Source organism: Symphalangus syndactylus, chromosome 11 (genome assembly GCF_028878055.3).
Source record: "Symphalangus syndactylus isolate Jambi chromosome 11, NHGRI_mSymSyn1-v2.1_pri, whole genome shotgun sequence".
In the NCBI taxonomy this organism is placed as follows: domain Eukaryota; kingdom Metazoa; phylum Chordata; class Mammalia; order Primates; family Hylobatidae; genus Symphalangus; species Symphalangus syndactylus.
In genome coordinates this window covers 55,935,293-55,948,493 of record NC_072433.2, presented here as the reverse complement: position 1 = coordinate 55,948,493, position 13,201 = coordinate 55,935,293, and the positions used below count along the sequence as shown (strand labels likewise).

At 49.1% G+C, this 13,201-nt stretch overlaps 1 protein-coding gene across 4 annotated transcripts in view; it reads right to left on the bottom strand.

The window, feature by feature from the left end:
- Positions 1–13,201, bottom strand: part of GSG1L (GSG1 like) — a 271,064-nt gene that overhangs the window by 16,532 nt on the left and 241,331 nt on the right. The window lies entirely within an intron of this gene.

Below are 13,201 nucleotides of genomic sequence, written 5' to 3'. Positions count from 1 at the left end.
GTGGGCAGAGACCCAGAACCTGAAAAAGTGCAGTCTTCCCCCCTCTGGAGAATATTTTGCAAAGTAACTTTTCACTTGCTGCCCTGCGGGATTTTGACCACAACCTTGTGAGATGGGCATCATTATTCCCATTCTATTAATGAAGAAACTGAGGCTTTTGGAGGTGATGTGACCAACCCAGTGCCATGCAACTAAGCAGTTAGAGGCGGAATAGGGAGGCAAACCCATCATTCTGTCAAAAAGAGGAATATAAATTATGTGCAAATGGTATATATCAAAAGATATTTACAGTTTCATTTGTTTTCAGAATTATACATTGAAATGCACGGAAATTATTTTGGCAGAATATACACCAAACAGTTAAGGGTGATTATCCCTACATAATGAATATAGGGAATTAACTCTGGAGGCTTCTTTTCGCTAACTTTATTTTCTGATGGGGGCAACAGGCTATTATTCATTAAGCAGCATCCCCCACCTCCCCACCGCCCCCGCAGAGACAAGGTCTCACTCTGTCTGTCGCCCAGGCTAGAGTGCAGTAGCAGAATCGGAGCTTGCTGCAGCCTCCAACATCCTAGGCTTAAGCAATCCTCCCGCCTTAGCTTTCCAAGTAGGTGGGACTACAAGTGTGTGTTACCACATCCAGCTAATTTTAAAATTTTTCTATAGAGATGGGGTCTTGTCGTGTTGGCCAGGCTGATCTCAAACTCCCGGCTTCAAGGGATCCTCCTGCGTCTGCCTCCCAAAACTCTGGGATTATAGGCATGAGCCACTGTGCTCGGCTCTGGGAAGCATTTCTTAACTACATTAAAACACATCCTTTTTTTTTTTTTTTTTTTTTTTTTTTTTGACACGGAGTCTCACTCTGTTGCCCAGGCTGGAGTGCAGTGGCATGGTCTCGGCTCACTGCACCCTCCACCTCCTAGGCTCAAGCGATTCTCCTGCCTCAGCCTCCCGAGTAGCTGGGATTACAGGCACCTGCCACTGCGCCCAGCTAATTTTTGTATTTTTATTAGAGACAGGGTTTCACCATGTTGGCCAGTCTGGTCTCAAACTCCTGACATCAGGTGATCCGCCCACCTCAGCCTCCCAATAAAACACTTTCTAAAGATAATTCTGCGTACTATCAAAGCCCCGGTCTCCCAAATTCTGGCACAGTGGTCTTCCCCACCAACAATTGCAAGAGCTTCTCAGTGTGGTTTCTCTCTCCTCTGTCATCTCAGGGTTGCGGTGGTCCCAGAGGGAGCAGCCTCTGCGGGGTGGCAGCAGAGGAGAAGCATGGAGCAGAGGCTGTTGAGGACCTGGACAGTGGAAGCAGGTGCATGGCCTCTGGCACAGCTCCAAACTTAGACCCTCACCCGCGTCCCACTGACGGCTGGGCCCGAGAACAGGTGGGGTCATGTTCCCTCATTGCACACATGCATTTGTAACCCAGGTAAATTCCAGAGTTCCACATGGTCCTGTCCAAATGGGCATCACATTAGAGAAACACAATCTAGTCCTCTCAAGTAAGAACAACTCCAGGCTAGGCATGGTGGCTCATGTCTGTTTTCCTAGCATTTTGGGAGGCTGAGGCAGGAGGATCACTTGAGGTCAGGAGTTCAAGACCAGCCCAGGCAACATAGCAAGACCCTCATCTCTAGAAAACATCAAAAAAGAAGCCAGTGCATGCCGGAGTGGTGGTGTGTGCTTCTAGTCCCAGCTACTCAGGGGGCTGAGGCAGGAGGATTGTTGAGCCCAGGAGATCAAGGCTGCAGTGAGCCATGATTATACCACTGCACTCCAGCCTGGGCAATATAGCAAGAACCCCATCTCTAGAGAAAATTAAAAAATAAGCCAGCATATGTGGTGTGGTGATGTGTGCCTCTGGTCTCAGCTACAGTCTTGGCTGAGGTGGGAGGATTGCTTGAACCCAGGAGATCAAGGTTGCAGTGAGCTGTGATTACACCACTGCACTCCAGCCCAAGCAACAAGTGAGACCCCGTCTGAGAAAAAAAAAAAAAACCCAATCATTATTGTCTCTCCTAAAGCACACAGTGGGTGCTCCAATCCACACAGCTTGACATCTTTCCTCCTTCCCTCTCTTTTCTCTCACTTGTCTTGCAGCTGTCCTAGAATCTCTCTCACCCTGTCTTTGTCTCATTTTCAACACTTCCCCTGAACTCTCTTCAGTGTCCTTGGTGTGGCATTTCCCCTTTTCCCCACCCTCCCTGTCTTTCCACTGCTATCTCCTCTTCTCTCATGCAAGGAAGGCTCAATCCTTTCCAAAGCAAATGCCCTATCTCTGTTCCCTGACTCTTCCCATCACCTCTTATTCCTAGTTGCACATCCAGGAAGCCTGAGCTGGAGGAGAAGACAGGGGAAGGTGAGAGTGACAAGCTAGCAATGCCAAAGTGTCCTTAGTAGAAGGGAGAGAGATACTCATATATTGATAATCACCAATCATTCATTCATTCACTCATTCACCAGGAACTTCCTGAGGACCTTCTCTGTTGGCACCAGATGCTGTGTGGAGGACAGAAATGTCTATTTCGTAACCTCTGCCCTCAGAGTACTTCCAGCCTAGTAGGGAAGACAAGCTTGCTCCCTAGTTAGAAAATGGCAGGCAAGGCTGGGTGTGGCGGCTCATGCCTATAATCCCAGTGCTTTGGGAGGCTGCAGTGGGCAGATTGCTTGAGCCCAAGAGTTCGAGACCAGCCTGGGCAACATGGTGAAACCTGTCTCTACAAATACTAGCTGGGCATGGTGATGTGTTCCTGTGGTCCCAGCTACCTGGGAAGCTGAGGTGGGAGGATCACTTGAGTCCAGGAGACAGAGGCTACGGTGAGCCATGATCTCATCACTGTGCTTCAGCCTGGGTAACAGAGTGATACCCTGTCTCAAAAAGTAAAAAAGATCAGGCATTGAATAACACTACACAAGGACTGTCTGCACCAAGGGACTAGGCCTGTACTTCCCAGGGAACATATTCTGAACTTTTTCTGCTTATAAGCATCTCCTGTGGCCTGTGTGGCCCTAGACACCAAACCAAAGGAATGAGTGTTGATGCCATAGAAAGGCAAATTTCTGTTCAACAATAGGATAATGTCTTTTTTTTAAAGTCTTTCTTTATTTTTTTTAGATGGAGTCTCACTCTGTTGTCCAGGCTGGAGTGCAGTGGTGCGATCTCAGCTCACTGCAACCTCCTCCTCCCGGGTTCAAGCAATTCTCCTGCCTCAGCCTCCCAAGTAGCTGGGATCACAGGCATGTGCCACCACGCCTGGCTACTTTTGTATTTTTAGTAGAGACGGGGGTCTCACCATGGTGCCCAGGCTGGTCTCGAACTCCTGACCTCAGGTGATCCATCCACCTTGGCCTCCCAAAGTGCTGGGATTACAGGCGTGAACCACCATGCCCAGCCCAAAAAAGTCTTTTAATAAAAACATCTTGGCTATTTTCCTGATAAAACAAGCTTGTTTCAAAAACAAAAAAATCTCCAACACCTTAGAGACAGCAAAAGTCCCCCTATAATCACATCTCCATGTAATGGGATCAACATTGTTAGCAGTTTGGTATTTATTCTTTCAGAATTAATACTTTTTCTACACAAATAGACTCAAATTAAACATATTTTTGAAACTGATTTACTTTTTACCTATCCAGAAACTTTTCATTTGAGTACACCTAGATCTCACTCACCATTTTTTTATTATAGCTGTATATAAAAGAGTAACTAATATTCAATACCCCCATTGGTAGAAATTTATATGTTTCCTCATTTTTGTTGACTCTTCCAAATAATGGTGCATGTGGTGAGTTTCCATCAGCAGAGGTGCTCAGGACTAGAGTATCACCAGTCATGAAGTCAGAACTGGACTCAAATATTGGTTAGGAGAGTGGACCAGGTAACAGCCCCATCCTCATCCCGGAACACCACCTCCCTGGCCACATCCAGCACCTGTAGGTCAACAGAGGCCTGTCCTATTGCATAAAGGGCTTCCAACATCCTCCTGCTTTTCACAGCCTTGACCTTGAACCAACGCCTCCATCCATCCTCAGCTCCCAATTCTTCTGGTTTCTTTTCATTGTTGTTGTTGTTGAGATGGAGTCTCGCTCTGTTGCCCAGGCTGGCATGCAGTAGTGTGATCTTGGCTCACTGCGACTTCCACCTCCTGGGTTCAGGCAATTCTCCTGCCTCAGCCTCCCAAGTAGCTGGAATTACAGGTGTGTACCACCATGTTTGGCTAATTTTTTTATATTTTTAGTAGAGGTGGGGTTTTGCCATGTTGACCAGGCTGGTCTCAAACTCCTGACCTCAGGTGATCCACCGGCCTCAGCCTCCCAATGTGCTGGGATTACAGGCGTGAGCCACCGTGCCTGGTCTCTCCTGGTTTCTTCTCTGAAGTCTCATCTTCCTCCAGGCCTCAAGCTGGGCACCTCCTTGGCTTCTGCTGGGAGCCTCAGCCTTGGGAAGTGGGGCCCTATGAGCAAAGGGGCTGATGTCTAAGGAGATAGTCAGTCCAGCCTGGCACAATACCTTCCCTCCTCCATCACCCAAGCCTTGCTGCCCAGAGACCTCCACTCAACAGCTGACATATCGAATAACACCTGCCAAGGAGAGAGCCAGGCCTTCTGCTGGGCTTGGGGACCATAGGGACCACCCAGACAGACCCCTGCCCTCAAGGATCTCCTGTTGGTTTTACCCATGCATAAATAACCATGGCTTCATGTGTTAAGTTTCAGGCCAGGAGGATATGAAGAAGGTTGTCAGGGCCAATAACTGTCTAGTCCAGGGGTTGGTGAACGTTTGCTGTAAAGGCTCAGATAGTAAATATGTGAGGCTTTGCAAGCCATATGGTCTCTCTCACAACTACTCAACTCTGCCCCTGCCGTGAAAGCAGACGTAGATAAGATAGAAACAAATGGGTGTGGACAGCAGCAGGTGGTGGGCGGGATTTGGCCTGCGTGGATAGCGTGTTAATGCCTGGTCGAGCCCAGTGGTTCACAGCTTGGCTGCACAGTGAAGCCACCACGGGCGTTTTTAATTACAGGGGGTGGGGAGCAGGGCTGGAATGTGCAGCCTGGGTTGAAAACCACTGGTGTAGGGACCAGCGGAGGCTTCTCGGGGTGGTACCATTTGAGCTGCATCATGAAGGCCATAGGATCTGCTCACTTCCTTTTATTTTGTCTTTGTTGTTGTTGTTTTAATTTTTATTTATTTATTTATTTATTTATTTATTTATTTATTTATTTTTGAGACAGAGTCTTACTCTCTCACCCAGGCCAGAGTGAAGTGGTGCAATCTCAGCTCACTGCAACCTCCGCCTCCTGGATTCAAACTATTCTTCTGCCTCAGCCTCCCCAGTAGCTGGGACTATGGGCGTGCACCATCACACCCGGCTACTTTTTGAATTTTTAGTAGAGACAGGGTTTCACCATGCTGCCCAGGCTGGTCTCCAACTCCTGACTTCAACTAATCCACCCACCTTGGCCTCCCAAAGTGCTGGGATTACAGGTGTGAGCCACGGCACCCGGCCAGCTTTTAATTCTTTTTAACTTGTATTTTAGATTCAGGGTACGTGTGCAGGTTTGTTACAGAGGTAAATTTCATGTCACGGGGGTTTGGTGTACAGATTATTTTGTCACCCAGGTAATGAGCATAGTACCTGATAGATGGCTTTTTGATCCCCTCCCTCTTCCCACCCTCCACCCTCAAGTAGGCCCCGGTGTCTGTTGTTCCCTCTATGTGTCCGTGTGTTCTCATCATTAGGTCTCACTTATATGTAAGAACATGCAGTATTTGGTTTTCTGTTCCTGTGTTAGTTTGCTAAGGATAATAGCCTCCAGGCTCCATCCATGTTGCTGCAAAGGACATGATCTCATTCTTTTTTCTGGCTGTGTAGTATTCCATGGTGTGTATGTACCACATTTTCTTTATGCAGTCTACCACTGATGGGCATTTAGGTTGATTTTATGTCTTTCCTATTGTGAATAGTGCTGCTGACCTGCTCACATCTAAGAGAGGAAGCTGAGCTCCAAACCTGGGGCTGCGCATCTTTCTATGACACGGTGTTGCCATTCTGGAAAGAGCTGGTTTCCTTGCACAGACTTGAGACTCTCCACCAGATTCAGCAAGGAAGACACCGGATCTGCAGAATCTGAAGGGTCTTGCCCCACCTCTGGGCCTGGCTAGGGCTTAGCAGTGGTTCTGGGCAAGGGCTGAGTGCCCCCGATGGCGGGGCTCCCTGGCAGGAAACACAGAGGGGACAAGGGTAGGCTTTGGGCACAATGAGAGCTTGGGCCCTGGAGTGAGGAGGAATCATGGTTGACCTCAGCTCTGCGATTAACAGGCAGCATGACCCTGTGCAGCTCACTGGGCCGCTCTGAATCTCAGTTTTCTTATGTGTGCACTGGGCATAATACCAGTGGTCATTTCACGACAGTAACGACCACTGCCACTACCTCCCTGGTTGTTGTAAGGACTCAAGCCCAGGACCTGCCACAGAAGATAGGCTCAGAGCATGTTCACTACTGCTATTTTTAAACTTCTCTAATAGTCTGATAGTCTGCCTTCCCTAATACATTTTCTTTTTCTTTTTTTTCTTTGAGCCAAAGTCTCACTCTGTCACCCACGCTGGAGTGCAGTCGCACAATCATATCTCACTATAACCTCGACCTTCCGGGCTCAAGCGATCCTCCCACTGCAGCCTCCCAAGTAGCTGGGACTACAGGCACACACCACCACCCCCAGCTAATTCTTTCATTTTTTTGTAAAAACAGGGTCTCACTATACTGCCCAGGCTGGTCTCGAACTCCTGGCTTCAAGTGATTCTCCCACCTTGGCCTTCCAAAGAGCTGGGATTACAGGCGTGAGCCACTGTACTGGGCCCCCTTAATACATTTTCAACTCAGAGAGAAGGATGGGGTTTCTCTCATTCTATGCTTGTAGCCTCAGGGTCTAGCACAGTGTGTGGCACAAAGTATTGTAAATAATGCAAGAAAAAATACAAAAATTAGCCAGGCGTGGTGGCGGGCGCCTATAATCCCAGCTACTCTGGATGCTGAGGCAGGAGAATCACCTGAACCCAGGAGGCGGAGGTTGCAGTGAGCCGAGACCTCGCCATTGCACTCCAGCCTGGGTGACAGAGGGAGAACCCATCTCAAGGAAAAAAAAAAAAAGGAAGGGAGAGAGGGAAGGAGGAAGGGAGGTGAGGGAGGGAGGAAAAACAGTTTGAAGCTAAGAGCAGCCCACAGGGAGGTAGCCAAGGGTCATCAGCAATGCTGAGCTCCCTGTTGAAAAAGGAGCAATGGTAAATGTCACTACGTGACAATTTCCTTTGACTTGAACTGCAATTTCCTGCAGGAAACATTATGCATTTTCTGAAGACATGAAGACAGATTTACTTTTTTTTTCTTTTGACAGAGTCTCACTCTGTCACCCAGGCTTGTGTGCAGTGGTACAATCATAGATCACTGCAGCCTCCACCTCCTGGCTTCAAGTGATCCTCCTGCCTCAGCCTCCTAAAGTGCTAGGATTACAGTCATGAGCCATCGCACCCAGCCAGATTTGCTTTTTTAATAAGATGGTGGTGGTGTAAGAAACATCCAATGATATGGTTTGGATATTTGTCCCCTCTAAATCTTATGCTGAAATGTGATCCCCAATGTTGGAGGTGGGGCCTGGTGGGAGGTATTTTGGTCCCTCATGGATGGTTTGGTAATAAGTGAGTTCTCATTAGTTCAGGAGAGAGCTGGTTGTTTAAAGAAGCCTGGCATCTCCACCTCTCTCTTGCTCTTTTTCTCACTGTGTGATGTACCTGCTCTCCCTTCTATCATAAGTAAAAGTTTCCTGAGGCCTCACCAGAAGCTAAGCAGATGCTGGCGCCATGCTTCTTGTAGAGCCTGCAGAAACACAAGCCACATAAACCTCTCTTCCTTATAAATTACCCAGCCTCAGGTATTCTTTTATGGCAATGTGAAACAGACTAACACACCCATAGATCTAAATAAGGTCCTTGAAGGGCTGATGGGGATGCTTGGTGTGAAACAGTGCTCAGAATGGCATCAGGTGGAACTGGGCACCCCAGACGTGTCACATCCCTCCAGAGGTTGGAGCAGTGGCTCCACTACTCACCAGCCCCGTGCCTGGACAAGTCTCAATTTTCTCATCTGATAAATGGGCACATAATGTACCTATTCTTCTGGTTGTTATAAGGATTAAACTAATTAATAATGCAAAGCATGCTGGACAATATAGGGAGATCTAGTCTCTACCAAAAACAAAACAAAAAAAATTACCCAGGTGCTAAGGCTCATGGCGGTAGTCCCAGCTACTCAGGAGGCTGAGGTGGGAGGATCACCCAAGGCTGCTGCAATGAGCTATGATTGCAGCACTGCACTCCAGCCTGGGTGACAGAGCGACACCCTCTCTCAAATAAATAAAACAATAAATAAATGTAAAGCTAGAGCTATTTAGAGCAGTACTGAGAATACTGCCTAGTACTTGCCATTATTATCATCATATTATTATTACTACTGTCACCATTGTCATCCTCACCTCTGGGGTCTTTCTGGTCCTGTCACTCTGTGACTACATATTCAGCCCCACCTCCCAGTTCCAGAGGTGGAAGGTATGAACTACTGTAATGCACTATCCGGTGCCCTCTCCCCAAACACACACTCCTTTCCTCCATTCCAGCATTTAGAGCTGTCGCTGTCATTGCCTCAGGAAAGGGATATTTTGCAAGAAGCAGAGGAAGGGCTTCAAAGGTATTGAAAACCTCTGGATTCAGGGCAGGCAAAACCCACAGGAGGTCACGGCACTGCCCTTTGCCCCAGAAGAGACAGAGTCCCCCAAACTGGGGACAAGGAGCTTCAGAGTAGGAGCTAAGTGTGAGTAGACGCTGTGGTGCCTAGAAAGATGGAAGAGCCCCAGGGAAAGTGACAGTGACAAAGGCACCTGTTCAGACGTGAACAGCACCAGCCCTATTTCACAGATGGGAAAGTTGAAGCGAAGACAGATTCATAACTTTTGCCCGATTTCTTGGTAACCTGGCTGTCCAATACAAAACAGGGCCCTGTTTCAGTGTTTGTGAACTTCCATGGGGTAAAACGGTGGCTGAACTGAAGGGACCTCTATGACATCACTGAATGTGGAGCTGGGAGGAGATTTGCACAATGGGCCTTCGTGAGCAGTCCTGGTAGCTCCAACCCTGCAGCTGGCTTGTGGCAGGGCTGGGATCTAAGCTTGGATTTATGGTCCCTGGAGATGGAGCGAGTTTCCACTGTACCCTGTGGACTCCCAGCAGGCAGGCGATTCCCAATCAGCCCCTCCCTGGGCAGGCTTGCACTGTGACGCCCTCATGGAAAGTGGGGCTGGGGACCCTCCATCACTGGCTCTGCCAGAACTGCTGCAGAGGTGTTGGAGGTGACTGTGCCATCCCACAGTCACTGTCCCCAATAGCCCACCACAGTCTGGAGTCTGACAGAGGCTGGGTGTTTGCTCTTTTTAAGAGAAAAGGCGGATGCAGGCAAGTGATGGAGCTGGGAGGCTCTGAGGACACTGAGGGAGGGTTTTGGGGAGGACCAAAACTGATATCTCACTAGGATGCCACATTGTACCTGCTGGTCTGATTCCAGGGCCGAATGTGGCCACAATAGCCATGGGCATTATCAGGGGGCCTACCAGGCCCCATCTCTGCTGTGGCAGGGGTGGGTGCCATGTGCCCTGGGGCCTCCCCAGCCTCCACTGCCCCTGCTCCAGGCTCTCATCCCCCACCATGTTCTCCAGCCTATATGGTTCCATCTGTGCCATCCTCAAAGCCAGCCCCTCTGTCTCTGGCCCCAGACTGGCTCTGTTTCCCAAATATCCAGCCACTGCCTTGTATGAATTAATAGCCTACATGCTGTGCTTCTGCAACTATCTGTAATAAAGGACTAAGACTCCCCCTACCTCCTTAATTTTCTTCTCTTTTTTAGACATGGGGTCTTGCCCTATTGCCCAGCCTGGAGTGCAGTGGAGCAAGCATAGCTCACTGAAGCCTCTAGTTCATGGGCTCAAGTGACCCTCCACCCACCTCGGCCTCCTGAGCAGCTGGAATTATAAGTGTGTGCCAACATGCCTGGCTCCCACTTAATTTTCAATCTGTCTTGAACCAATTTTTTCACAAAAAATAAAAATGAAATGAAAAAAATGCATACAGAAGGCAAGCATGAGTGTCCAGCAATGTCAATTTGTTATGAAAGCTTCCATTTATCTCAATTTCTGTCCTTATATCACGAAGGATGTTTGCAAACGGGCAATGGTCCAGGGACTACACTTTGAGGAGCACTGTTCTGTAAGGCCCTTTTTTCTCCTCTGGCCTCAGCTGGCCACATCCACCTCCTGACCCTATGACTGGGGCTGCACCTGCTCTATCCTCCAGCCCAGTACTTCGCAAATTTAAAGGTGCTCCAAGATCACCCGAGAAGCTTGTTCACATAAAGCCTCTGATTCAGCAGGTCTAAGGTGGGGTCTGAGATTCTGCATTTTGAGCAGGCTTCCAGGTGAGGCCAATGCTGCTGGGCCCAGGCTTTGGCCAGGTGAGGGGCTCAGCCCAGCCCAGGCCTTCCATCCTCTCCCCATGGTCCTGGTGGCAAATGGCCATGATCAAAGAGCCGGCCACCTCCTTCCCGCCTCTGAAGTTCCCTCCAGCTGGCAGATATTTAAAAGAAAGCATGAGAGTTCAGGGAGTGAACATTCCTTCCAGATGTTCCTTTCAGATGTTCCTCCCACTATCCTTTGATAATTTTTTCACTTCAAGGACCATCTCGTGTTTTCACCTCCCCGTGCACGGGTGCTGGCTGACGATCCGATCGCATGAGCCGCGTGAAGGCTCTGAATCTCCACGGTGCCATCTCCAGTTTCTGGGCACCATGTTCCTCTCAAGAAGGAACGGTGATTTCAAAGGACCTCAACACCGGGTGATGGCGTTCGAGGTGTTACCGAGAAATAAACTTCAAGCAGTGAAGACGGACGAGATGGAGCTGTGATTGAACATGTCGCAGAGGCCAGACATCTAAGAAACAGTCTCAGAGGACAAAGAACACATTGATTTTTAAATAAGCAATTCACAATGGAATGAAAAATGGAATTAAAAGGAATTTTGGGCAAATAAATGACTGCAGGTAGTAAATTAAGATTCCGTAACATCACGTCAAAAGGGTAATTGCAAGTTAGGGGGAAATAAATGGGTTTTTAAGAAAGACTTTTTTTTTTCTTTTCCCATTCTCTGAGTAAATATCATCATGATATAAAACATTTGGAAAATAACACAGAAGGAGATAAAGCCACGCGCATGTCAATGCCTTAGCTTGATCTTTACGTGTAATTTACAGTTTTGTCTCCCATTTCTCCAATACTGGGTTTTAAAAAGAGACCTCGGCCAGGCGCGGTGGCTGACGCCTGTAATCCCAGCACTTTGGGAGGCCGAGGCAGGCGGATCACAAGGTCAGGAGTTCAAGACCAGCCTGACCAACAAGGTGAAACCCCGTCTCTACTAAAAATACAAAAAAATTAGCCAGGCATGGTGGCATGTGCCTGTAATCCCAGCTACTAGAGAGGCTGAGGCAGGAGAATCGCTTAAACCGGGGAGGCAGAGGTTGCAGTGAGCTGAGATCATGCCACTGCACTCCAGCCCGGCAACAGAATGAGACTCTGTCTTAAAAAAAAAAACAAAGAGACCTCTCGATATTAACACCTTGAGGTTACACTTTGGTTATTTCTAGAATCGCATGGGTTAGCAATGATTACTTGGCAATACAAATAATCACTGGCATATTGGTGGTCCCCACCCCAAAACCCCATCCCCATCTTTGACAACCCCTAAGGAGTCCCTCCACACATAAAGGCCCCACCGACAGCATGAAACCTCCAGACCGGACTTGTCTCAGAAGTCCCTTTCAGCACCCAGACGACACCAGGAGGGAGAACAGACGTGAGGATACCTAAGACGTGATGCTGCCCAGCTTGGCGGAGGAGATGGTGGGGAAGGTGTCAGGCAGCACTCCAGCAGAGAGAAGAGTGGGTCAGAGCTGCAGAGGCCGGAACATGGCCGGGCTGGGGAGCTGTGGACGATCAGGGGATGCTGCGTGAAGGGGAAGGGGCCCGGGGTACACGGTGGGACTCTGAAGTTATGATGAGGAACCGGGTCTTTGTCCTGAGAGCCATGGGAAACCAGTGTTTTAGGCAGAAAGATGGGGGTCCTGTTACCCTGATGACGTTAGCATATTGAGGAGGCATTCCAGCTTCTGGGGTGGACGTAGATTAGAGGGGACAAAAATGGGTGTGCAAAGATCACGAAGAAAGTTGCTGGATTCACCCAGGTAAGTCCTGTTGCAGCCACAGACTAGGACGATGGAAGTGGAGGCAGAGAAAAGGGAAGGAGATATAAAGAGAAGGCCCTGGGCTTGTGGTGAGCAGGAGGGTCATGGGTGATGAAGAAGCAGGGGCGTCCGTCAGGACTGCAGGTTTCCAGCTTGCACAAGCAGAGCCACTTATGGAGGGAGAGATGGAAATAAGACTGCGTTTGGGGGCGTGAATATCATGAATGAGTCTTGGACATATTGATCTGAGGTGCCTTTGAGAATCCAAGTAGAAACACCAAGGAAGCAACCGCATATGGCATCGGGTGAGGCAGAGCGGATTCTTCTAATGTGGGAGCCCTCGGCCACGTGGCCATGGAGGATGAGGAGCTGCACATCATAGAAGGGAAGACAGCCCTGTAGGAAATCAGAGACGGCGTCGGCGCACAGGACCAGGAGAAGTGGCTGTGGGAGCCGAGGAGAGAGCGATTCGGGAGGAGGGTGGGTGCCGTGCCAGGCTGCCGAGAGCTGCTTCGTGGAGTGAGGGGGTGAGAGCCAGATTGGAGGGGGCTGGACGGTGAGTGGGAGGTGAGGATGTGGAGACAGGCCCTTCACAAAGCTCTCCCACAGCAAACGAGAGAGAGAACATGGAGCCGTTGGGGCATGCGGTTGACGTGCCCATCCCTGCTTAGCCAATCCCGTGAATGTGTAAGGAGCCAGGTTGAGGTCACCCCTTCCCTGTGCACAAATCACTTTTGTCCATGCTGGTTTCTTGCAGATCTGAGATCTGATGGCTTCGTGTTGGGCTGGGAGTGCAGCGAGCACTGGCATCAAGGAAGGGGGCTTTGGATGGTTCCTACTCCATCTCCTCTCTCTTAGA